Genomic DNA, 27,344 nt, shown 5'->3' with positions numbered 1-27,344 from the left:
CATATAAATAGAAAGCAGGAAACACCAGCAGTGCTTCATCTGGAGGCTCACTGAAGATGTTACCTAGTATGGTGACGAAACATCTGAAAATGAACCTTCCAGCTTAATGAGCAAACCTACATCCAGAACCTCAACCTGAGCTACCAACCTTCTTAAAACATGCTAAGTGAATGCAATATTTGGAAGAGGAGAGGTGAATTTATGCATTAGATGAAGTAATATTGTATGTTTTAATTACCATTGTGGTGACACGCCTGCAGAGTGACCAAAACTGGAAACTTAATGTTAGGGGTTACTTGAAATTTATGAGGGATAGACAAGTAGGAAAAGGAGGTGGGATAGTACTGATAATAAGGGACAGAATTTATGTATTAGTGAGAGAAGATCTCCAATCAAAATAATAAGATGTAGAACCTGTTTGTATAGAGCCAAGAGCTGAGAAACCAGCAAGGATCACCAAACATTAGTTGGTGTATTTTAGACACCACCAAATAGTAGTGATAATGTAGAGCACTGCATAAATCAGGAGATCAGAGCAACATTTAACAAGGGGAATGAAGTAATCATGCGTAGCTTCAATCACATTTAGACTGAGTAAATCTAATCAGCATCAATTTTGTGGCAGAAGCATTCCTCAAGTGCGTTTGAAGTAATTTTCTGGAGCAATATGTTTCGGAATCAGTGGTGTGCCCAAGCAATTTTAGATCTTGCATTATGCAATTGGAAAGGGATAATAAATAATATTGTAAAGGAAGCTTCAGGGAATAGTGACCATACAGTGATGGAGTTTTCCATGAAGTTTTAAGAAGATGTCGTTCAATCTGAAACTTAGTGTCTTAAGTCTATACAATGGTAATTAGGCAATTAACGAAGGGAAGAGGAGAATGTTGGGTATGAGGGATTGCAAAATCACGTTAAGATGTTTGATGAGAAAAGGCAGTAGCTAGTATTTTAAAAATTAATGCTTAATTTAAAAAAAAATTACTTTCAGGCAAAAATATTCAATATGAAAGGTGAGCCAGCCATGACTAACAAGGAAAGTTAGAGATTTTATTAGGTCAAAAGAGATAGATGATCGGCCATGACCCAGTATGGCAAAGAACACTCAAGGGGCTGAATGGCCTATTCTTGCTCCTATGTTTCTAAAATAAAAAAAAAGTATTTGGAATGAGAAAGTGAGTTTTAAGGATTGGGGTGTGAGGGGGGTCCTCTTTGTAAATGTTCTAACCTTAAGGGAATCCTTGCCGAGAATGCGTTTGATTTAACCTTACATTTTGCTGCAAAATTGGACCATCAAAGATGTTGCTAGTTTGCTGGTACTTGCTAAAGTGGAAATAGCATAATTAGAATAATTTAGAGTATATCCAGGAGTGACTCACTCAGCACAATGTTAGACCCCCACTTCCTGTTTATTAAACAATTGCAGAGTTCCTGCTGATGATGTCAAAGGCCACTTTGTATTGATGAAAGCGGAGTATTGAATATTTGTGAGGATGTGGGATTGTTACTGCTACCTGTGGTGTGGGATTTTATGTTACTATGTGGCTTGCAAGCTCTATCATTTTTCTTAGTTTTGGTGCAAGCTGTCCCTAAAAGCAGTTGAATGGTTTTGATAAAAAAAACTGCGTCATATCGCATAAAAAATGCAGTGTGTACCTCACAGACCTATAAATATGTTAACTTGGAAACATTTCCTGCTTTTCACACTGGCCACTTTCATTACTGGCAACCAATCAATTCGTGTCGCCAGGAAAAATGTGATCAAAATACAAAATACAGTGAGAGAGAGAGAGATATCTAGAATTAAATGAAGATGTAGAGAGAGAGAGATGGAGAGTGAGAGAAACCACATAGAGTGCAATAGAAATAAAACTGTTTCTGAAATGCTAAGGAATAGAACAGGGCAAGAGAGATTACAGAAATAGGCATAAGGAACAGGAGCAAGGTGTGACCATTCAGCCCATCATGCCTGCTCTGCTATTCAGTAAGATCAAGGGTTTGGTGGAATGGGATTAAGGGGCTGGGCAACAGTGCAAAGAAGGAAGTGTGATCTTTCATAAGGTTGAGTGTTCTTTGGCCAGAAGAACAGATGTGCAGAGTAATTCTTAAACGGTATGAATTTGAAAAGTGTAGATCTACAAACAGACCTCGCTGTCCTTGTTGATAAGTCACTGAAGACTAACATGAAGGTGCAGCAAATCATTAGAAGACTAATGAAATGTTAGCCTTTATGGCAAGACAATTTGAATACAAGAGTTCATGAGGTCTTGCTTCAATTGTATAGGAGCTTGTTAAGACTGCATCTGAAGTACTGTGTGCAACATTGGTCTCCTCATTTCAGGAAATATATTATTGTCATAGGTTCACCAGACTTATTCCTGGGATGGTATGACTGTCCAGTGAAGGGAGATTGGGCAGTCTAGCACTGTATTTTCCAGAGTTTTGCATAATGAGAGGTGATCTCATTGAAACTTAGAAAGTATTTAAAAGGATAGTCAGAGCAGATGCAGGTAAGATGTTACCCTTAGTTAGTTGTCTGGAATCAGAGGGCACAATTTAAAAATAAGAGGGGTGCCATTTAGGTCTGTGATGGGATTTGTTCTACTCAGAGGGTGGGGCAACCTCGGAATTCTGTACCCAAGAAGGCTGTAGAAGTTAGTATTTGAGTATCTTTAAATTAGAAATTGATAAATGTTTGATTATCAATGGAATACAGGCTTACAGGGATATTGATAGTAAAAGTGTTCGATCAGCTATGTTTGTAATAAAATGGTGTTATAGGCTTGACAGGCTGAATGGCCTCCTCCTGTTCCTATGCGGTCAAGATGTATTGTTGGTATTTCTTGAAAGGTAAGGTAAGCTGCCCAAGAATTTCATGAGTTTGCTCATTTCATCAGTCTGCACTCATTACTAACCCAGCAGTATTAGTGCTGGCCCTGCCTATTGATTGGATGGATGACTTATATGTACCCAAAGACATTCTGTTTAGTAAATTGGCCACTGGGTTGAAACCTCATGGGTGTCCACATCTTCATTACAAGGATGCCAGCAAATGAGATATGGGCAGCGAAGAAGGTTATCTCAGAGAACAATGGAATCTTGATCAAATGTTTGTGCTACGAATTAGTGAGGGCAGGAATAGGAGGATAGAGGAGATGAATGCATGGCTGAGGAGCTGGTGTATGGGAGAAGGATTCACATTTTTGGATCATTGGAATCTCTTTTGGGGTAGAAGTGACCTGTACAAGAAGGACGGAGTGCACCTAATTTGGAAGGGGACTAATATACTGGCAGGGAAATTTGCTAGAACTGCTTGGGAGGATTTAAACTAGTAAGGTGGGGGGGTGGGACCCAGGGAAATAGTGAGGAAAGAGATCGATCTGAGACGGGTACAGTTGAGAACAGAAGTGAGTCAAACAGTCAGGGCAGGCAGGGACAAGGTAGGACTAATAAATTAAACTGCATTTATTTCAATGCAAGGGGCCTAACAGGGAAGGCAGATGAACTCAGGGCATGGTTAGGAACATGGGACTGGAATATCATAGCAATTACAGAAACATAGCTCAGGGATGGGCAGGACTGGCAGCTTAATGTTCCAGGATAAAAATGCTACAGGGAGGCAAGGTGTTGGGGAATGGTGGCATTTTTGGTAGGGGATAGCATTACAGCTATGCTGAGGGAGGATATTCCCAGAAATACATCCAGGGAAGTTATTTGGGTGGAGCTGAGAAATAAGAAAGGGATGCTCACCTTATTGGGATTGTATTATAGACCCCCTAATAGTCAGAGGGAAATTGAGAAACAAATTTGTAAGGAGATCTCAGCTATCTGTAAGTATAATAGGTGGTTATGGTAGGGGATTTTAACTTTCCAAACATAGACTGGGACTGCCATAGTGTTAAGGGTTTAGATGGAGAGGAATTTGTTAAATGCTTACAAGAAAAATTTCTGATTCAGGATGTGGATGTACCTACTAGAGAAGGTGCAAAACTTGACCTACTCTTGGGAAATAAGGCAGGGCAGGTGATTGAGGTGTCAGTGGAGGAGCACTTTGGGGCCAGCAACCATAATTCTATTAGATTTAAAATAGTGATGGAAAAGAATAGACCAGATGTAAAAGTTGAAGTTCTAAATTGGAGAAAGGCCAATTTTGATGGTATTAGGCAAGAACTTTCAAAAGCTGACTGGAGACAGATGTTCGCAGGTAAAGGGACGGCTGGTAAATGAGAAGTCTTCAGAAATGAGATAACAAGAATCCAGAGAAAGTATATTCCTGTCAGGGTGAAAGGAAAGGCTGGTAGGTATAGGGAATGCTGAATGACTAAGGAAAATTAAGGTTTGGTTGAGAAAAAGAAGGAAGCATGTGTCAGGTATAGACAGGATAGATTGAGTGAATCCTCAGAATATAAAGGAAGTAGGAGTATACTTAAGAGGGAAATCAGGAGGCAAAAAGGGGACATGAAATAGCTTTGGCAGGAGACTCCAAAGGGTTTTTACAAATACATTAAGGACAAAAGGGTAACTAGGGAGAGAATAGGACCCCTCAAAGATCAGCAAGGCGCCTTTGTGTTGAGCCACAGAAAATGGAGAAGATACTAAACAAGTATTTTGCATCAGTATTTACTGTGGAAAAGGATAGGGAAGATATAAACTGTAGGGAAATAGATGATGACATCTTGAAAAATGTCCAGATTACAGAGGAGGAAGTGCTGGATTCCTTGAAATGCATTAAAGTGGATAAATCCCCAGGACCTAATCAGATGTACCCTAGAACTCTGTGGGAAACTAGGGAAGTTATTGCTGGGCTTCTTGCTGAGATATTTGTATGATCTATAGTCCTAGGTGAGGTGCCGGGGACTGGAGGTTGGCTGATGTGGTGCCACTGTTTAAGAAGGGTGGTAAGGACAAGCCAGGGAACTATAGACCAGTGAGCCTGACCTCGGTGGTGGGCAAGTTATTGGAGGGAATCCTGAGGGAGAGAATGTACATGTATTTGGAAAGGCAAGGACTGATTTGGGATAGTCAGCATGGCTTTGTGCGTGAGAAATCATATCTCACAAACTTGATTGAGTTTTTTGAAGAAGCAACAAGAGGATTGATGAGGGCAGAATGGTAGATGTGATCTATATGGACTTTAGTAAGGCGTTCGACAAGGTTCCCCATGGGAGACTGGTTAGCAAGGTTAGATCTCATGGAATACAGGGAGAACTAGCCACTTGGATACAGAACTGGCTCAAAGGTAGAAGGCAGAGGGTGGTGGTGGAGGGTTGATTTTCAGACTGGAGGCCTGTGACCAGTGGGGTGTCACAAGGATCGGTGCTGGGTCCTCTACTTTTTGTCATTTATATAAATGATTTAGATGTGAGCATAAGAGGTACAGTTAGTAGATGACACCAAAATTGGAGATGTAGTGGACAGCAAAGAAGGTTACCTCAGATTGCAACAGGATCTTGATCAAATGGGCCAATGGACTGAGAAGTGGCAGATGAAGTTTAATTAGATAAATGTGAGGTGCTGCATTTTGGGAAAGCAAATCTTAGCAGGACTTATACACTTAATGGTAAGGTCCTGGGGAGTGTTGCTGAACAAAGAGACCTTGGAGTGCAGGTTCATAGCTCCTTGAAAGTGGAGTCACAGGTAGATAGGATAGTGAAGGCGGCATTTGGTATGCTTTCCTTTATTGGTCAGAGCATTGAGTACAGGAGTTGGAAGGTCATGTTGCGGCTGTACAGGACATTGGTTTAGACCACTGTTGGAATATTGTGTGCAATTCTGGTCTCCTTTTATCGGAAAAATGTTGTGAAACTTGAAAGGTTTCAGAAAAGATTTACAAGAATGTTGCCAGTGTTGGAATATTTGAGTTACAGGGAGAGGCTGAACAGGCTGGGGCTGTTTTTCCTGGAGCGTCAGAGGCTGAGGGGTGACCTTACAGAGGTTTACAAAATTATGAAGGGCATGGATAAGATAAATAGACAAAGTCTTTTCCCTGGGGTCGGGGAGTCCAGAACTAGAGGTCATAGGTTTAGGGTGAGAGGGGGAAGATATAAAAGAGACCTAAGGGCAACCTTTTCACACAGAGGGTGGTACGTGTATGGAATGAACTGCCAGAGGAAGTGGTGGAGGCTGGTACAATTGCAACATTTAAGTGGCATTTGGATGGGTATATGAATAGGAAGGGTTCGGAGGGATATGGGCCGGGTACTGGCAGTTGGGACTAGATTGGGTTGGGATATCAGGTCGGTATGGATGAGTTGGACCGAAGGGTCTGTTTCTGTGCCGTACATCTCTATGACTCTATGACCCTAAATGGGCCAATAATACAAGGATTGGCAATTGGAGTTTAATTTAGATAAATGTGAAGGGTTGCATTTTGTAAAGCAAACCAGGGCCGAATACACTTAATGGTAGGGTATTGGGGAATGTTGCTGATCAAAGAAACGTAGGGGTGCAGATGCATAGTTCCTTGTAGATGGAGTTGCAAGTGTACAGGGCGGTGAAGATGTTTGGTATGCTTGCCTTCATTGGTCTGAACACTGAGTATGGGAGTTGGGATGTCATGTTGCAGCTGTACAGGACTTCATCAGAGCCAGCTTTAGAATATTGCATTCAATTCTGTTTGCCCTTCTATAGGAAGGATGTTGTTAAAGTTGAGAAAAGATTTACAAGAATGTTGCTGGACCTGGAGGGTTTGAATTATAGGGAGAGACTAATTAGGCTAGGGCTTTTTTCCCTGGAGCATCAGAGGCTGAAGCATGGCCTTATAGAGATCTATAAAATCATGAGGGGCACGGATAGAACAAAAAGCCAAGGTCTGTTTCCCTTGTTAGGGAAAAGTGCAAAACTGGAGGGAATAAGTTTAAGGTGAGTGGGGAAAGATATAAAAGGGACCTAAGGGGTAGCTTTTTCACACAGAGGGTGGTGCGTGTATGGAACTAGCTGCCAGAGGAAGTGGTGGTGGCTAGTACAATTACACATTTAAAAGGTATCTGGATAGATACATGAATAGAAAGGGTTTAGAGGGATTCAGGCCAAATGCTGGCAAATGGGACTAGATTAATTTAGGATATCTGGTCGGCATGGATGAGTTGGACCAAAGGATCTGTTTCTGTGCTGTATGACTCTATAACACTATGGGTCTAACCTGACAGATATTGTCACTGATAACTGGAACAATCACTGACAGTCATGATTTCTGGAGTTTCACTGTTTTGGAACATCATTGGAAGAGGCCAGCAGAACTGAAAAGTTCAGCTAGTTGAGAGGAAGGGCAAGAGAAAACAGAGACCAGTGAATCATGACCCTTTCATCACATTGCCTTCCTACACAGTAAATGCAGTGACCACCTCGGCAGAGTGAGGCTCCTTATCTCAGAGTTGACCATCATCACACAAACTGTCTTCTCAAGATGGAAGGGAGCTCCCTAAATGGAATGGAATCGGGTAGATAGTGAATGAAGTTTGAGAGAGGAACTATAGAAATGACTTCTAATCTTCTCAGTGTTTAAAAAGGAGGAAATTATTGCTCATACAGGATACAATGTTGGATAAACCGAAGAAATAGATGGGTTACAAGGTATATTGGAGAAATGGAAAAGGCTGCTGCTGGAGTGCATATGGACAGATACAGACAATAGAGACACAGGCAGATCAGCAGGCAGGAGCCAAAGATATGAACATAGAGATGGAAAATATATGAAGAAAACAGAGATAAATGGACAGAGTCAGACATGAAGGGATATAGACAAAAAAAGAAAGCCTTATGATTCTGCAGTCAGATGGAGCGAGATGACTAGTTGGCCAATTACCAGAGCGCTCCTTCATTACCACTGAATCCTAATCTGAACTCCCTCCCTGACAGCTCACTATCACATTCTTCATGGCAACTAGGGAGGGCAATAAAGGGTGGACCAGCCAGTGATGTCCACATCCCAAGATACAATTGAGAAAAAGAGACACCCACTGACTGAACATGCATTAATCTCACCATTGCTGTCTTTGCTGATTCCACAACTGCTAACACTATAGGATCAGTGTGCTACTTGCTTCTCACAGTGATCTCAGGCTGAATATTGTTCTGTTAAAAACCCCTTGTCACTTAAATTCAGTTACTGACCCCTTTCCAAGTTCCAGCTGTAGCTAAATCCTCTTCTGATTCCTTCAGTACCTTCTGACAATGTACACTTAGCTTGACTCCATTATTTTACATTTCTGGTGGTCTGAAGTCTCTGAGCCATTTTTGCAATACAGAATCCTTCAAATTTTGGTTTTTACAAGGTTTTCTTGCCTCATATTTCAATTCATGTTTAGGTTCAGTGATAAACTTCCCCAGGAAGTGTCTGGTTGCTGTGATGCCTGGTGTTGATGCGATTGAGCAGTTTTGTAGTCATTTCAATCTGTTACACAGTGCTGGAGAGGTATAGCTCTCAGTGTTAGTCACATAATGAATGAATGAATGATTTATTTATTTATTGTAACATATATCTTGAAGATACAGTGAAAAATGTGTTGTCACACAATCTGGTGCCATTTTGAGTTACAATAGGGATAAAAATGATTTATTAAAAAAGAGTTCATCTGCTGCTCAAATTGGGGTCTCAAGCACAGCTTCAGGACTCTCAAGGTGTTCTGGCCCTCAAAGCCTCCTGCTTTGGAAACAGCTATTGTGACACCAATGACATAGGAGACACTGGCTCTGCTGCTGCTGCTGAGAGAGCAGGCTCCAGACACTGCCACCAGGACTCCCCGCTCTGGGCACTGATGCCACCAGGAGTCTGGGCTTCAGGCTGACCACCGCTGCCAGGAGTCCTGCCAATGCTGCAGCCACCACCCTGACCACACCACTGTGGCCTCGAAGAGGAAGAAATGAAAAAAAAAGGTAAAATGTAAATAGACAAAATGATGCTGCCTGCCTGGAGCAGCTGTGCTCCGATGAGCCCAAACATTACCTGCTATGCTAATGCCATGTGGGAGCTTAGTGCATTCTTAAACTTTGTGCAGGATTCTGACTAGTTTCTCATTAAGTATAGCTCACAATCCAGTTCCCCAGACACTGCATCCTTTGCTTTTTATAGAACATCTGTTCTGTTTATTTAATTTCTGCATTTTGTACATGGCTAAACAGCTTTGCTTTCTTAGAGCTCACTCTGAACACCAAAGTTAGTTTGCACAAAACTAGGATCAGGAGACACAATTTCAAAATAATAGTGCACATGTTAAGACACTGGATGAGGAGAATTCTTTTCTCATTTATATGAATTATAAAACATCGGAGGTATCGTTGGTAAATTTGCCGATGACACCAAAATTGAGAGCAAAGAAGGTGACCTGAGATTACAAATGGGCCGATGGGCCGAGGAGGGGCAGGTAGAGTTTAATTTAGATAAATGTGAGGGGCTGCATTTTGGAAAGGAAAATCAGGGCAGGACTTAAACACTTAACAGTAAGGTCCTGGGAGTGTTGCTGAACAAAGATACCTTATACATAGTTCTTGAAAGTGGAGTTGCAGATGGATGGGATAGTGAAGAAGGCATTTGATATGCTTGTTTTTATTGGTCAATGTATTGAGTATAGGAATTGGGAGGTCATGTTGAGGCTGTACAGGACATTAGTTAGGCCAATTTTGGAAAATTGCATACAATTCTGGTCTCCCTGCTATAGGAAGGATGTTGTGAAACTTGAGAGAGTGCAGATTAGATTAGATTACTTACAATGTGGAAACAGGCCCTTCGGCCCAACAAGTCCACACTGACCCGCCGAAGCGTAACCCACCCAGACCCATTCTCCTACATTTACCCCTTCACCTAACACTACGGGCAATTTAGCATGGCCAATTCACCTAACCCGCACAATTTTTTTGGACTGTGGGAGGAAACCGGAGCACCCGGAGGAAACCCATGCAGACACGGGGAGAATGTGCAAACTCCACACAGAGAGTCACCTGAGGCAGGAATTGAACCCGGGTCTCTGGAGCTGTGAGGCAGCAGTGCTAACCACTGTGCCACCGTGCTGCCCACGAAAAGATTTAAAAGAATGTTGCCTGGCTGGAAGGCTTTAATTACAGGGAAAGGCTGAATAGGCTGGGGATGTTTTCCCTGGAGTGTCAGAAGCTATGGGTGACCTTATAGAGGTTTATAAAATCAAGTGGGGCATGGATAGGATAAATAGGCAAGGCCTTTTCCCCAAGGTGGGGGAGTCCAGAACTAGAGGTTTAGGGTGAGAGGGGAAAGATATAAAAGGGACCTAAGGGGCAACGTTTTCACACAGAGGGCGGTACGTGTATGGAACAAGCTGCCAGAGGAAGTGGTGGAGGCTGGTGCATTTACGATTTTAAAAGACATCTGGATGGTTATATGAACAGGAAGGGTTTAGAGGGATATAGGCCAAATGCTGGCAAATGAGACTAGATTTATCTAGGATATCTGGTTGGCATAGACAAGTTGGACTGAAGGGTCTGTTTTAATGCTGTACATCTCTATGACTTGGAGGGTATTTAGCCCATAGAGTTATTTTCCCCAGAAAACAGTGGAGGCTGTATCAATAAATATATTTAAGGTAGAATGAGACAGATTCTTGATTGACAAGGGAGTCAAGGCATATCAGGGGTAGGGTTGGGTTTCTGATTTGGTCAATGGTCAGTGATAGGAGGCTGTCCCTCCAAGTGGGGCAGGTAAGGGGACCCAGTGGATAGAAGTCCAAGAGTCAGCCAATAGATCAGGTTAAATTTCACAAAACGAGTTAAAGGATAAAACTAAAGACTCTGTATCTGAATGCATATCATGTTTGAAAAAGAACAGATGAACTAAGGGTGCAAATAGAAATGAATATATATAATTTGGGAGCCATACAGAGAGGCATGGTTTGGAACCTGAATCTTGAAAGATACAGGGATGACAGGAAAGTTGGAAAAGTGGAGGGGTGGCTCTGTTGGTTAATGATGGTATTAGCACAATAGAGAGGAATGACCTAAGTTCAGAAACCAGGATATAAATTTACTCTAAATTGAGTGATTTACCCTGTACACCAGTCGCTGAAGGTAAGCAAAAAAGTGCAGCAGGTGGTTGAGAAAGCAAATGGTATGTTGGCCTTCATAGTAAACTCTAAGATGGCTGCAACATGACAGTAGTCGAGGCCAAAAGGCTCTATGATTTCAAGGAGTTGGAAATGGCACTTGGGGGCTAGAGGGATCAATGGATATGGGGAAGAGCATGAACATGCTTTTGGATGACCATGATCAAAATGAATGGTGGAGCTGGAAGGGCTGAAAGGCCTACCCCAGCTCCTGTCTTATGTTTCTATGGATGTGGAAACAGTTTGGGTAGACATGAGAAATTACAAAGACAAGAAGTTCATCTATGGGAGTGGTGGACAACCTCCAAACTAACTACATAGTTGGTGCAGCATTAACTACAAAATGATGACAGCTTTCAGAATGACACAGTCATAGTTATGGCTGTTTTGAATCTACATATTGACTAAAAGGGTTAAATAGGTATAGGTAGCCTAGATGGGGAGTTCAGGGAATGTTTTTGGGATAGTTTCTAAGAACAGCATGTTCTGGAGCCAACCAAAGAACAGACTGCATTAGATCTGCTTCCATAATCAGATAGGATATATTAATGTTCCCAGAGTAAAGGCACTATGTGTTAACAATGAATATAATATGATTTAATTTTATATTCAGTTTGAGTGAGGGGAGATTGTGTCTGAAACTATTTTAACAATTTAAATAAGAGGAATTATGAGACTATGAAAACAGAATTGGCTAAAATGAATTGTCAAATTAATTAAAGGCTAGGTCAATAGTGACAGACATTGAAGAGGATAAATCACATACATAGAATAGGTACAATCCAATGAGCAAGAAAAATTCCAAGGGACAGTTCCACCATATGTGATTAACTAGAAATGTTAAAAATGGTATTAAACTAAAAGAAACAAAACATATAACTGTGCCAAAACAGATTGCAAGTCACAAGGTTGGACAGAATATGAAATAAAGCAAAGAATGACCAAAACAAAAACGAAGAGTACAAGAAAAAGCTAGCCAGAAATATAAAAACAGATGGTAGGATTTTCAATAAATAGGTAAAGAAGAAAAGGTAAAGAAATAGGTAAAGAGCGTTGGTCATGTGAAAAATGAGACTGGAGAATTAATAACGGAAAATAAAGAAATAACAGTGTTTTGCATCAGTTTTCACTATCAGCAGAAATGCTGGAGTCCCTTATAAAATATTTAATATCAGAGCACTTGGAAAAGATGATAGGATCAGATCACTTTCTCCTTCTTTATTAGTTTTTTTTACTTATTCGTAAAATCTGACTATTCTGACCCACCATCTATTGTCACAGATTAGTAGAGTGCTTCTGTCAATTTAAAGTTTCCTTCACTTCCTTATTTAGCCATAGATGGTGCATCCTTACCAAAGAAAATTTTTCTGACTGGGATAGATATTTGCTGAGAGCTATGAAATATTTCTTTAAATGTTTGCCACAGCATCTACTGTCTCAACTTTTTAACCCTCATTTTTCATTTCACTTTAGCCACCTATGCTTCTCTTCCCTTATAATATCTATGTTTATGTTTAAAACAGTAGTGTTACACCCATACTTGTCCCCTTAAACAGAATATAAAATTCTATAATGTTGTGATTGTAGTCACCTACAGGCTTTTTACAGTGAGATCTTTGAGTAACCCTATCTTATTGTTTATTGCTAGGTCTAGAATAGTCAGTTTCTGGTTATCTGCAGAACCTCCTGCTCCAAGAATTTGTGCCAAAAAACACTCTTTTGCCAATGGAATTCAGGCAGTTTACATGCATATTAAAATCACTCATGACTATTATGTATCTTTCTTACATGCTGCCTTCATTTCTTTTTGCTTTTTTTCTGTTCTGTGCTGTAATTAGAGTTATTGTGTCCATAAATGACTCCCTCGAGTGTCCTCTTGCCTTTCATATTTTGTGTCTCTACTCAAATTGATTCTATTTGTTGCTTTGAGCTAGCCTCATACTGGCCTTTTGGACATTGAACACATCTGAGATTTATGTTTTAAGAAGAGTTTTACAGTGATTTTGCATGATATGCATGATATAATAAATAAAGACATCTATTTCTATTGTGACTTTGACAACCTCCTAACAGCTGAAAGCACTTTACAACCAATTAAGTACATTTGAAGTGACTGAGGAAATATAGCAGCCATATGAAATACAACAAGATCTCACAATCAGAAATGAGATTGTAAGTAGAGAATTTTTTTCCAGATATCAGTTGAGGGATTTTAGTAATCACAACACCAAGATGCGCTCCCCTACACTTCTTCAAATATTAGCTTGTAGAATTTTTACTTTCATGTGAAAGGGCAGATGTTACCTTGGTGTGGTGTTTCATCCAAATGACAGATATATGTAAGTCTTCTGTTAAATGCATAAATGTTTGAGATGTGTAGCTTTACTTTGCATTCCTGGAAGCTCTGCATCTCTGGGAATATCACTTTAACTCTGTTTTCTCTATAATTTTACTTTCTCCAGAATATTGACATCACTAACTTTAGCAGTAGCTGGAGAGATGGGTTAGCACATTGTGCTAGCTCCCTGCTCACATCCCGTACCAGCAGCTGTGCAACCAGGACAGGGTGAGCTAGCACAGAGCTTCATAAACTTTTATGGATTAGGCTGTCCCACTGGCTGTTTGTTTGCCTTTCTGTATTGTCTGCATAACTGTGCAAATCTATCCAAAAGTGAACAAAGACACCAGCTCCTACCGGCATAAACTGTCTGGTAATGTCACTTAGTGAACTCAATGGAAAGTGTTTCCTCAATGTTTCTGGGAGTCAGTTTTCTTTCACCTGCAACAGTGTTCCAATCTCCTTTGGAATTTTGTTGAGGACGTCCTGAACCAACGGGACTTTGTCCTATTACACAACTCTTTACCATAGCTTTATGTCATTGATTGATCCTGAAACAGCTCCCTAGCCAGGCCCTGCTTGGATTTGAGGTTACTCTGTATCCACAACTTATTCCTGACATATATTTATGACATGATCTGACACTTTCTTCATTATTTGACAGAAGAGAAACCTAATCTTGGCATTTCAGATAGCAGAAAATATTGGAATCAAGTCTACTCTGGTAAGGAAGCTTAGCATTTGGGTATAGCTTTGTGTCTGTTGTTTGTAGAATTAGTGTTGTTGAATGGAACATTATAGGCGTCTGTTGACAGGGAGCTTCGTGCAAAATAGGACAAGATATTTGGTGAGGGCAAACCGGACATCAGGATCGCCACCCTCCATCTTGCATGCTTTTCATGAGTGTTGTGGCAAGTGTCTCACTAGGCAGTGGTCAGTTGCCATTCAGGGGATTATTATTTGTTAAATACCTTGCTAATGGACACCTCGCCTCATTAATGTTCAGCTTCCTGTCTTCTCAAACACACTCCACATTGGGGAAACCCAACAAGAAAGTCAGGGTGGACTCGTACCTGGTGAATTCAGTTCCCAACTTGCTCCAAACTACCTCCATATTGGAAACCAGGCACCAACATCTCAGGGCAGTCTCCATGGGTAACCCTCTCGTCTTGGTAACAGTCTTGTAAATCTTTTCTTTCCAGTTTAATAACATTCAAAGTTTGTGAGAAGATTTGTAGCTCGGGTGCTCGTTGTTGTGGTTCTGTTCGCCGAGCTGGGAATTTGTGTTGCAGACGTTTCGTCCTCTGTCTAGGTGACATCCTCAGTGCTTGGGAGCCTCCTGTGAAGCATTTCTGTGATCTTTCCTCCGGTATTTATAGTGATTTGTATCTGCTGCTTCCGGTTGTCAGTTCTAGCTGTCCGCTGCAGTGGTCTGTATATTGGGTCCAGGTCAATGTGCTTGTTGATTGAATCTGTGGATGAGTGCCATGCCTCTAGGAATTCCCTGGCTGTTCTCTGTTTGGCTTGTCCTATAATAGTAGTATTGTCCCAGTCGAACTCATGTTGCTTGTCATCTGCGTGTGTGGCTACTAAGGATAGCTGGTTGTGTCGTTTCGTGGCTAGTTGGTGTTCATGGATGCGGATCGTTAGCTGTCTTCCTGTTTGTCCTATGTAGTGTTTTGTGCAGTCCTTGCATGGGATTTTGTACACTACATTGGTACACTACAATCCAAAGGACTAGCCACACTACCATACATCAAGAGCATTTCCAAACTGACAGCCAGACTACTGCGACCACTAGGACTCATAACAGCACACAAACCAACAGCCACTCTCAGACAACAACTCACCAGAACAAAGGACCTCATACCCAGCATGAGCAAAACCAATGTAGTGTACAAAATCCCATGCATGGACTGCACAAAACACTACATAGGACAAACAGGAAGACAGCTAACGATCCGCATCCATGAACACTAACTAGCCACGAAACGACACGACCAGCTATCCTTAGTAGCCACACACTCAGATGACAAGCTACATGAGTTCGACTGGGACAACACTACTATTATAGGACAAGCCAAACAGAGAACAGCCAGGGAATTCCTAGAGGCATGGCACTCATCCACAGATTCAATCAACAAGCACATCGACCTGGACCCAATATACCGGCCACTGCAACGGACACCTGGAACTGACAACTGGAAGCGGCAGATACAAATCACTATAAATGCCGGAGGAAACACCACAGAAGCGCTTCACAGGAGGCTCCCAAACACTGAGGATGTCACCTAGACAGGGGACAAAACGTCTGCAGCACAAATTCCCAGCTCGGCGAACAGAACCACAACAACACTACCCACTTCCACGGACAGTGGCATCGACATGTCCACACCCTGAGAATCCTCACAGCACATCTCTGATCCAATTAAAGTACACTTCTGTATTTTATTGCTGCATCTCGGGCTGCACCGACAACTATCATTGTAATGCTTCAGTAAGGACACTGTGTGCTCACTGATGCACACTGCTTATGGACTGGACTGCATCTTTGGGCTCTTTGCCCACTGTTGTAGCACCACTCACTCTAACATTATGTGGATTCTCACACCATCTTTGTCTTGCATTGCCTTGCCCTTTGGCACTTTGCCCCAACATCCAGAGATACCAGGCTCACATTACTTCTGTCTTGTCTTGGAAGCTTGTCATGGTTATCAGCAGGTGTCAATCGAGTGAAGGAAGATTGTCTTTGTTTAGGGAATCCCAGCACAGTAAATTGAGGGTAGTCTCCAATACCAACCTGCTTGGGGCATTTCACATCAGTTTATTCAGGCCCTGTTTCTGCTCCACTAATGATTTCCTTGGGATTTCCAGCAAGCTATCCTCCTTTTACACTATAAATCCTGAGGCAAAATAATTATTCAACATGTCTGCCATTTCCCTGTAGTCATTGACAATATCCCCACTTTCAGTCTTTAGTGGGTCAACTTTGCTCCTTACCACCCACTTACTCTTCATGAAACTAATAAAATTTCTTCTTTAGATTTTGATGTCCCTGTCAAGTTTTTTTTCATAATCCTTTTGAATAGTAAAGAAGATTTAAGACTGAGTACCCTACTTTTGCTTCTATGTCTTTTTGTCTTATGGTCTAAACTGGAGTGGAAGCAAGTTACCTTTCATCCTGAGGGACTGCCTAAGAAAAATAAGAAAAGTCTTTGTGTGTTTGCATGAGTCTAAACATGCACCCCTTTCTGTGTGTGTGTGTGTGTGTGTGTGTGTATTTTGTGTTTGTTTTTCAGTTTTATATTCAAACTGCCAATTTTAATGCAGTATTTACAGTTAATACTGGCCCCACAAGAACTTAATTTCCTCTCCTCTATTTTTGTATTGTTTCACAGTTTTGCATTCATTTCCTGTTTGCAGTGTACAATAAGTGGGTGAACAACCACAGTAAAATAGAGCAGGCAGAAGCTCATGACAAGTTTGATAATCACTGCTAGAATGGATAATGATAGGGAGATTTAGAAATAGATATTATTGGCCTATGCACAGAGCATAGTGATCTCTTGAAAATATTTGCAGCTGATTCCTCTATATTTCATTCAGAGGTAATAAACAAGAAAGCCTTTTGAAAATTTTCAATGAAATGGCAAAGATGCAACAACAATGGCCAAGAGAAACACAGAATCTGACTGAAAGTTCTCTGTTGTCTGGCCTCTCTGTTGTCTGGCCTGTTATAGTGAAGGAAGAGATAAATAATATTGGCCCTTTGCCTCACCACCCCCAGAACATCCCTCAGCTGGAGACAGATGCCTTCAGCAATTCCAAAATGACAGATACAGGAAAAAGGAACACCAGGAAATTAGCATTGTAATAAATAGATTCTCACAGCAAACTGAATGGGTGGTTGTAACTGGAGCTATCACATCCATAGAGCGTATCCGAGACACAGGTCAGTGAAAAACTGGCTCCTAGCAGCAAGGCTTACAGCAGGTCATTCATACTGAGTGGATCTATTTGCCCCCATTGGTCTCTCCAAAGATCTGAAGAAAACTGATGGTCTGCATTCTCAGGAAGGTTTCAGAGCATGGAGCAGAGAGATATCTGTAACACAATCAGTAAGACAGACATTTATTGAATGGAGACTAAAAATATATCTCAGATGCTCAAAAAGTTTGTTTGCTCACAAGGGAAGAGTCTAATTCAGTCCTGGGATCTTTCTAACGTCATGCTGACGCTGAGGCTGGCCTGGTCCCTGTAAGAAGGAAGACTTCATTAGCTTTGGAGTGTTGACATGTAAAACTTCTGACACATCTTCATGCTGCTTCCTTTCTGCTCAATTTCTCAATTTCTTTTCCTCATTCATTCTCTCCCAGGACCTGATTGAAATGTTGAGGTCAGAATGTCCTGACTGGCAGTCTCTGATGCGATACATGGCACAGATCTATAGGTACTTTGACAGCTGACAGCAGCTGAGGGTTCACAAGGCGGAGATGCAGCTGTCACTTGCATCAGCAAAGGGCAGTTTTCACAAAAACGCTGTAGAGTCATCATCTGTTTAACAAGACATCAACGATAGAAATACCAACTGCTGCTGACATCTGCTTTCTTCACAATTCCTAGCCAAGGCTTATTTAAAATTAATAGAATATCAGATAAAAGTAATTGATTTATGGCCCAATAATCATATGTATACAGAAAATGAGGTTTTTACATTGGGAATAAGATACAAGATTAGATTTCCTACATGTAGAAACAGACCATTTGGCCCAACAAGTCCACACCGACCCTCTGAAGAGTAACTCACCCAGACCCAATTCCTGACATTTACCCCTGACTAATGCATCTAACACTACGGGCAATTTAGCATGGCCAATTCACCTGACCTGCACATCCTTGGATTGTGGGAGGGGACCAGAGCACCCAGAGGAAACCCACGCAGACGTGGGGAGAATGTGCAAACTCCATACAGACAGTTGCCTGAGGCGGGAATTGAACCCAGGTACCAGGCGCTGTGAAGCAGTAATGTTAACCACTGAGCCACCATACTGCCCCATATAAACACTTCATTTCTGTTAAAATTGCAAAGGAATATTATGTGGTTATAATATCATTCATAATACCACTGATATGTTATGGTTACTTTTCTTTAGCTGGTTAAGTGGGGAGGGAGGTTACGGGTGTTTCTGAGTAGCACCTTTGGTCCCACAATGTAGTGACCAGATCATGTTTCCATATTGTGAGGTTGACATTATTTTGGATCAGTACACTGCTTAGGAACTATTCAACATTGGCTATATTGTGGCAGGAAACTTTCTCTGGGGTTTACAGCAGAGAAACCCACTTCCACTGATAACTCATTACACCATAATTACACATCAAACATCGCAGCTTTGCTCATATCTCATTTAACATCACTTTCACATTTCATCAATTGCTAGACAATGCTAAAGAACAGTGATGCTGACAGGATAACATGTACACTGTTTTTATGTCCGATGAAGGCAGCATCTGGAGACACTGGATAGGGACTGGAGGAGGAGATGGGAGAGGGGCTGGAGGAGGAGATGGGAGAGGGGCTGGAGTAGGAGATGGGATAGGGACTGGAGGAGGAGATGGGAGAGGGGCTGGAGTAGGAGATGGGATAGGGACTGGAGGAGGAGATGGGAGAGGGACTGGAGGAGGGAATGGGAGAGGGACTGGAGGAGGGAATGGGAGAGGGGCTGGAGGAGATGGGAGAGGGACTGGAGGAGGAGGGGTTGGGGTAAAGGGCTGTACACCAATAGGGACATCAATAATAATGCTATTATTGAACAGAAGTAGTTTTCACTGATAATTATTGTTTTATGATGAAGCATCTTAAAAATTGTTTCATGAAAATGACTTGTTAAAGCTCTGTCTTGTGTTACGACATGGGGTAAACCCTCCTGCTTAACTTAAACCAGCAGCACAGAAAAGGTTTATCCCATGCAGTAATCTACGAAAATTCAAGAGGCCAAGAACTATCTAAAGTAAAAATTAACAACTTTATTTCTTAAAGTATAATAGAGAATAATTAACTAACAACTATTTACAACTCCTTCCTATAACCTATCTTTTACTTTCCCTTCTACAATACCAGTCCAATAAAACACCCAATTAAGGTTTACCAAAAATTCAAATTTTCAAAACCAGCCAGATGTTGAATCTTCTCTTATATCTTCCTTGGTCTTCTTTTCTTTTTATGGATTTCTGTTTCACATTACTGACCGGTAAAGGCACCTTTAAGAGATCTATTCTTTGGGCAGTTTGTAGATGCAGGTGGCGTGGCAGATCTCTTCCCAAACATTCAATTTTCCCTGGTCTTATACTCCGCCCCCCCGCAAGCATCGGGTTGTATCATTGGCTTTTAAGATTGTCAATATATTAAAGTCAAACTTGATTGGAGTTTGGTATTTTTCGGGATATAATTTCAACTGACTGGCCTAATTTGAATTTGTTTTGTCATCTCCAGGCAACCAGCTAATCGAGTTGTTCGATCAAATGTTACATTATATCTTGTTCAGAACACTTGATGCTGTGTCAGGTAGTGCTTTTAACTCTCTCAAAGGCACAATACACCTACATCTTCGTAACACTGAGGTCACTCCTGGCAAAGAGTGAGACAAACATGGAAATATGGAACAACTTACAGAGCAGGCTTCTTGCTTGTTGGTAGTTGGTAAAATAAAACATTAAATGATCAAACGGTGTCCTTATTTGACAGCATATTCGTTCTGCTTGTTACAAAACCTTTTGAGTCAATAGCAGCTCTTTTCCATGGAAAGTTTGGACATTCACATTTGCTCCTGATATCCATCTGTATCCGAGGAGACTGGTCAACATCAGAATCTCATGGCTGGCTCGATCACAATCACTCCCGTCTTACTTGATAACATCCAGCAATGATTTAACTCTGCTTTAAGCATGTTTGTGGCTATATGGCCTCCTAACACAAAGAGTGGGGTAAATTGTCCACATGGACAAAATAATTTCTGATATATTTAACAGAGGTCCACATGAAGCTCTTACAATAGACAAAGGAATTGTGCAAAGAGCTGCCTTCAAAACCTGATGTGGTAATAACTAAAGCATGAGACTGAATGAGAACTGGGAACATTGCTACACACTTAGTAACAAACAAATACAGAACAACAAACAGTAAACCAGTTAGAATTAAAACACAAAATGCTGGAACTATGCACAAGCAGGCAGCATCAACCGTGAATTTGAGTTCTGACTGCTGAGTATTGACAGCAGTTTTTGTTTTAATTTCAGATTTTCAACGTCTGCAATATTTCTGGTTTATTTAGAAGCAAAGCTGAAGTTGAACTTCAGGTGAACCAGCAGGACCCTGCTGCAGATGTGAGGTCTTGCACTTTGGAAAAAGAATACAGGCAAGGACTGTTTTCTAAACAGTGAGAAAATTCATAAAGCCAAAGTACAAAGGTATCCGGGAGTGCTAGTCCAGGATTCTCTAAAGGTAAACTTGCAGGTTGAGAAAGCAAATGTAATGTTGTCATTTATTTCAAGAGAGTTGGAATATAAAAGCAGCGATGTGCTTCTGAGACTTTATAAAGCTCTAATTAGGCCCCATTTAGAATACTGTGTCCAGTTTTGACCCCACACCACAGGAGGAACATACTGGCACTGGAGTGTGTCCAGCAGAGATTCACACAGTTGATCCCTGGAATGGTAGGCCTAACATAGGATGAGTGGCTGAGGATCCTGGGATTGTATTCATTAGAGTTTCGAACGTTGAGGGGTGATCTAATAGAAGCTTACAAGGTAATGCATGGCTTTGAAAGGGTGGACACTGGGAATTTGTTTCCGTTAGGAGGGAGACTAGGACCCGTGGGCACAGCATTAGAATTAGAGGGGGTCAATTTAGAACGGAAATGAGGAGACATTTCTTCAGCCAGAGAGTGGTGGGCCTGTGGAATCCATTGCCGCGGAGTGCAGTGGAGGCCGGGGCGTTAAATGTCCTCAAGGCACAGATTGATAAATTCTTGATCTCGCAAGGAATTAAGGGCTACGGGGAGACTGGAGTTGAAATGCCCATCAGCCATGATTAAATGGCAGAGTGGACTTGATGGGCCAAATGGCCTTAATTCCACTCCTATGTCTTATGGTCTTACGGTTTTATGACCCCACTTAGAGGACGTTCATGATCAAATACTCCAAGACAGGTCGCTACTAACAATTTGTGCTTGTTCTCAAGATATTCCAAATAAAACTAAGAAAAAGGAAGACTTCAATATCATGCTTTTCACAAACGTAGGATTTCCTAAAGCATTTTGTAGCCAACACAGTTGAAGTGTAGTCACCGTCATGACATTGGAAACATTGCAGTCAATCTGTACAGCAAGATCCCACATCCAACAAGGTAACAATTGACCTAAGTATCTGTAGTATCAATGTTAATCAAGTGATAAATCTTGCCCAGGCCACAGGAAAGAATGCTGTTGGTCTTCTTTCAAATAGTGCAGTGGGGTCTTACATGTATAGGTTTGAGAGTAAATCAGACCCTAAATTAACTTCTCAATTGAAAACCACCACATTCCTCAGTGCTGACCCTCTGACAGTGCAGCACTCCCTCAGGACTCACTCTCTGACAGTGTAGCAGTCTCTCAACACTGAACCTCCGACAGTGCTCATTCCCTCAGTATTGACCTCCAATAGTGAGGTAATCCCTCAGGACTGGTCCTCTGACGGTGCAGAGCTCCCTCAGCACTGACATTTTAATGTTGTAGAGAGTTTGGAAAAAGTACATCTCAAAAATGACTGAAAATTCAGTTGTAAAAGTGCAGTCAGGTAACATGGTGATAGCAAAAAGATAATTCAAGGATGTTATAGTACATTCTCTGTTAAGAATATTGGGTTCCCAGAGGGATCAGTGAAAGGTGAAAACCTTTGGAATCCTTTAAAATCCTACTGTAGCTGCAATCAGATAGCTACAGAATGGATGAATATGATAAAGAATTACCATTCCATATTCCTCATTATTTTATTATATTATGCTCTGATTTGAGTGCTCTGTTTTTTGAGTAATAGTAAATCTCTAGCGTTTTGTAATTCATCAGATTATCTCAAGGAGATCAGGGCATGGCCCTGGAACTGGCCCCAGGTCTTGGTCCCTTCTCCCACAGCAAACATCAACAATAGCTTTGGGATTGTGGGCACAAAGACCTCTGAAGAAGCTGAACACTGATTTTACCTATTCTTACAAATACTCCAGTGGTACTTTGTACAGATGATGTGGAGGATTCTGCCTGGTACTTCTTTTTTTGAGCTGAAGGATAGAGTGCCCCATTGGTAAAATGTGTTCCTGTATCTTGGATTGTCATAGTTTAAGAAGGGATTGTGTGCATTAATAAAATCTCTAAGTTTGATTATATCAAAATACAAAGTGGAGAAATTAATCAGTTCAGACCAATACTACCAGGAAGCAGAAAGCAAAATATGTTAAGCAGTTGTTTTACAGTTTAATAATTAATATGAGAGAATGAAGACAAAAGGAGAATGTGTTCAGAGGGAACAAGGTCACAATGTGCTGATGATGAAAATCTGGGAGGGTTCAGGCAGGTCCATTCTCAACCTATCGGTTTATACATGGCTGTGATGGAAAGGTAATTGTTGTAAGAGCAAAGGAAGAGGCTACAAATTCCAGAATGCTTCAGTAAAGAGTGTGTTGCTCTATGGGTCCACGGAACAGTTCTAGCTGTAACCAATTGTGTCCTAGGAGAGGGTACAGAGATAGTTCTCAGTATCAGGAGTGAGTTATGAACAGTGGCTAAATTTGGATTGTTTTTCTTGGAAAAAAACAGACAGTTTCACTCAACAAAAAGTAGTTCACTGGTTATAAAGTATTGTGGGTTGTCTTGAGGATATGGTATTGCAATAAATAAGTAGAAGCTTTTTAAAAATTGATCACGTGATAGGATGGACTGAGAACTGAAGTCAAGTGAAAAGTTCACTTGCATAATGTTAAGCCACTGAAGCTGACACCATACTTGCATACAATTATTACGTTCAGTGGCAGTGGTGTTCAGTTCTGAAAACTACAATCGAGCACTGGAACATGAATGAGTCAAAAATCAATTTTCTCTTTTTGAAGTACCAGTTCATTAAATAATGAATTCACCATTCAACAATAAATACATCTTTCATATTGCCTTCAATGTAATAAAATTACAGATTGCCAAAGTGACCAAAACATTTTAATGGATTCTGGTTCATTAATGTCCTTTAGGGAAGAAAATTTACTGTCCTTATTGGTCTGGCCTACATGTGACTCCAGTCCCACAGCAATGTGGTTGGCTCTTAACTGCCCTCTGAAGTGGTCCAACATACCACTCAGTTCAAGGGCAATGAGAGATGGGTGCCAAGTGCTGATTGAGTTACAGGATATTGGGTGGTGGGGTCATCCACTGAGAGCCACTCTCTTGCCATTGTTGCTGAATCACCATCTTCCCATGACCCCTCATCCCCACAAAACCATTTTTTTTTCTCCCAAGTTACTGACCTGTGGCCTGGGTCACTTCTACAGCAGAGTAAACTTAGAGCAGGTTTGATCCCATGGAAGTGAGGGAAAAGGCAGAGGCAGTGGTGACAGCACTGAACTAGAGAGTTGATGGCATCTTAATAATGTCACTGGGCTAGTAATACAGAGACCAAGCTAGTGCTCCAGAGAGATAGGTTCAAATCTTACATGCAACTAATAAATTTGGAATATAATGCTAGTCCCAATAATGGTGACCATAAATCCTTGATCAGTTGTCATAAAGATGGACAACAAATGCTGGCCTTGTCAGCAATACCCACTTCCCATGAAAGAATAGGGACAACATCAAATTATTTTAATATATATTAATATAGTCTTTAATACAATGAAAAGTCCCAAGGCATTTCATAGGAACGTTCTAAAGTATGACACTGAGTCATGTAAGGACAATTAGGTCGGGTGATCAAAAGTTTGATAAAAGTGGTATGTTTTAAAGTGTATCATAAAGGAGAAAAATCAGGAGAAGTTGAATAGTTCAGGGACACAATTCCAAAGCTTCAGGCCCAGGCAACTGAAGGCATGACTGCCAATAGTGGGATAATGTGATCAGGAAACCGTGTTCAAAAGACCATAATTAATCGACCAAAGATTTGGATGTAGAAAGTGAATTGCCACATTTTGCAGATGACACAAAAAGAAGCAAAAAGGCACAGTAAATATGTTATAAAGCAGCTGCAGAGGAACATAGACAGGTTAAATGAGTGGGCAGTTGGAATATAATGTGGAGAAATGTGAAATCATTCACTTTGGAAGGAAGAATAGAAATGCTGAATATTATTTAAGTGGAGAAAGACTGCAGAAAGCTACTGAACAGAATTTTGAAATCCTCATCCATGAACCACAAACAGTCAAGTTCAGCAGATAATAGGGAAGGTAAATGGAATGTTGGCATTTATTTAAAAGGGAATAGAATATAAAAGTAAGGAAGTTTTATTAAAACTACACAAGGCATTGGTCAGACCACAGCAGGAATACTCTGAACTGTTTTGGATCCAAAATCTAAAGAAGGATAGATCGGCATTGAAGGCAGTCCAGAGAAGGTTCACTCAGCTGATCCCAGATATGGAGGGATTCCCTTATGTGGAGAGTTTGAGTAGATTGGCCTGCACTCATTGGAATTTAGAAGGACTGCCTCAAAACTGAGGTCATGGCAAGAGGTTTGTAACAGGAACAGGAAGTATCAGGAATACTCAGCAGGGAGGGTCTGTGAGGAGACGAGAATTAGTACTGGGGACATAAAAAGAGGAGTTTAGTGTTAGTGAATATCTTGCAACAGCTGCAACTAAGGTCTACCTCATAGAGTCATTGAGATCTATAGCTCAGAAATAGATCCTTTGGCCCATCCTGTCTGTGTTGGTCAAAAACCACCTAACTATTCTAATCCTATTTTCCAGCACTTGCTCCATAAGCCTTGTGTGCCTTGGCATTACAAGTTCTTATTCAATGTTATGAAGGTTTCTGCCTCTCCCACCCTTACAGGTAGTGAGTTCCAGATTCCCACCATCCTCTCGGTGAAAAGATTTTCCTCACATCTTCTCCTACCCCTTATCTTAAGTCAAAGACCCCTGGTCTACCTGTAACACTAGTTGTTTAAATGGATCACAATGAGAGTGAATCACCAATTTAATAGCAAATGAAGTATGCCAAACTGTAGAAACACATCCAGACTGGCCTTTTGCAACTTGCACCATGCAGAACTCTTGGAGAGGAAATCCAGTCATGTGGAGTCTGCAACCAATAAGCCATCAAGTCATTGAATTCAAAAATTGTCAAACCTAAACCCCTCCCCACCCCAATGTATACACATGTATTCCTGTGCGGGCTTTGTGTAAGTGGACCATGAGAAGCGAAACACCATGAGAACATAATCCAGAATACATAACAGCAAACGTCGCCCATGCACCCATTGAATCTGCTCCACCGTTCAATGGGATCACAATTAATATGGTAATCCTCAACCCCAGTTTCCTGCCTTTTCCCTATAACCCATGAATCTCTTAATGATTAAAACCTGTCTATCTCAGCCTTGAATACACTGAACGACCCCAGCCATTTAGAGATCCAAATTAACCATACGGACACCCACTGTCTGTGGCAAGACCTACACAACATAATGGGCTCCAAGGTGAGGCAGAACAAAATCCCTCCCTGATGTGCTCAATGAATTTTACACTCGGTTAAAACCAAAGATCAGTGAAACGGTGTCTCCTGCCCTTCCAGCCTCAGATGCTCCTGTTCCCTCAGTCACTGCTGCAGATGTTAGATTGGCCTTGTTGAAAGTGAACCCACAGAAAGGGATTGGCCCAGAGGGAGCCCCCAGCCTTGCACTCAGACCCTGTGCTGACCATCTGGTGAGATTATTCGCTGACATCTTTAATCTCTCCTTGCTACGACCTGAAGTCGCCATCTGCTTCAAGAAGGCCACCATGATCCCGGTACCAAAGAAAGCACATGCAACGTGGCTCGATGACTGCCGCCTGGTGGCTCTGATCTCCATCACTATGAAGTGCTTCGAGAAGTTAGTCATGGCTCACACCAACTCCAGCCTCCCAATCTGCCTTGATCCCTTGCAATTTGCCCACCAGCACAACTGGTCCATCGTAGATGCCATCTCCCTAGCCATACACTCATCCCTGGAACATCTGGACAATAAGGATATCAACTAAAACAAAATGAAAAAACTGCAGGTGCTGCAAATCAGAAACAAAAACAGAAACTGCTGGAAATGCTCAGCAAGTTTGGCAGCATCTGTGGAGAGAAATCAGAATTAACGTTTTGGGTCCAGTGACCCTTCCTCAGAACTTAAGGATACCTACGTCAAGCTTCTACTTGTTGACTACAGCTCCACCTTCAATACTATAATACAAAACCAAATTAATCTCCAAACTCCAAGACCTAGATCTCTGCTCCACCCTCCACATTGTAGGCCAGACTTCAAACAATGATGAGATAGAATCAGGAAAGAAATAGAGTGCTTGCTGGTGTGATATAAAGATAATAGTCTCTCACTCAATGTCAGCAAAACTAAAGAGCTGATCATTGACTTTAGGAAGTAAGGAGGAGGACATGCCTTATCTACATCAATGATGCTCAGGTAGATATTGTCAACAGCGTCAGGTTCCGAGGAGTGACAATCACCAACAATCTGTACTGGTCCACCCATGAACAGGCAACAGTCAAGAAAGCACAATAACTCCTCTTCTTCCTCAGGAGGCTAAGGAAATTCCATAAGGACCCTCACCAACTGTTATTGATGCACCATAGAAAGTATTCTATATAGGTACACCATGGCTTGGTATGGCAACTGCTCTGCACAATACCGGAAGGAACTACAGAGGGTTGTGAACAGAGCCCAGTC

General features: G+C 41.4%; 1 long non-coding RNA gene across 1 annotated transcript in view; it reads left to right on the top strand.

The window, feature by feature from the left end:
• LOC122547923 (uncharacterized) overlaps nt 1–20,123 on the top strand; it is a 159,431-nt gene extending 139,308 nt beyond the window's left edge. Inside the window, exons 3-4 of the long non-coding RNA XR_015752309.1 lie at nt 14,069–14,128; nt 19,898–20,123. This is a non-coding gene — a long non-coding RNA (uncharacterized LOC122547923). The remainder of the gene's footprint in view (nt 1–14,068; nt 14,129–19,897) is intronic.
• Nucleotides 20,124–27,344: the final 7,221 nt, after the last annotated feature.

This window comes from Chiloscyllium plagiosum, unplaced genomic scaffold, assembly GCF_037043375.1.
Source record: "Chiloscyllium plagiosum isolate Xiang-an unplaced genomic scaffold, Cpla_swu_hap1 HiC_scaffold_31, whole genome shotgun sequence".
NCBI lineage: Eukaryota > Metazoa > Chordata > Chondrichthyes > Orectolobiformes > Hemiscylliidae > Chiloscyllium > Chiloscyllium plagiosum.
Note: the sequence above shows the minus strand (reverse complement) of the source record. Positions and strands in the feature narration are given on the sequence as shown.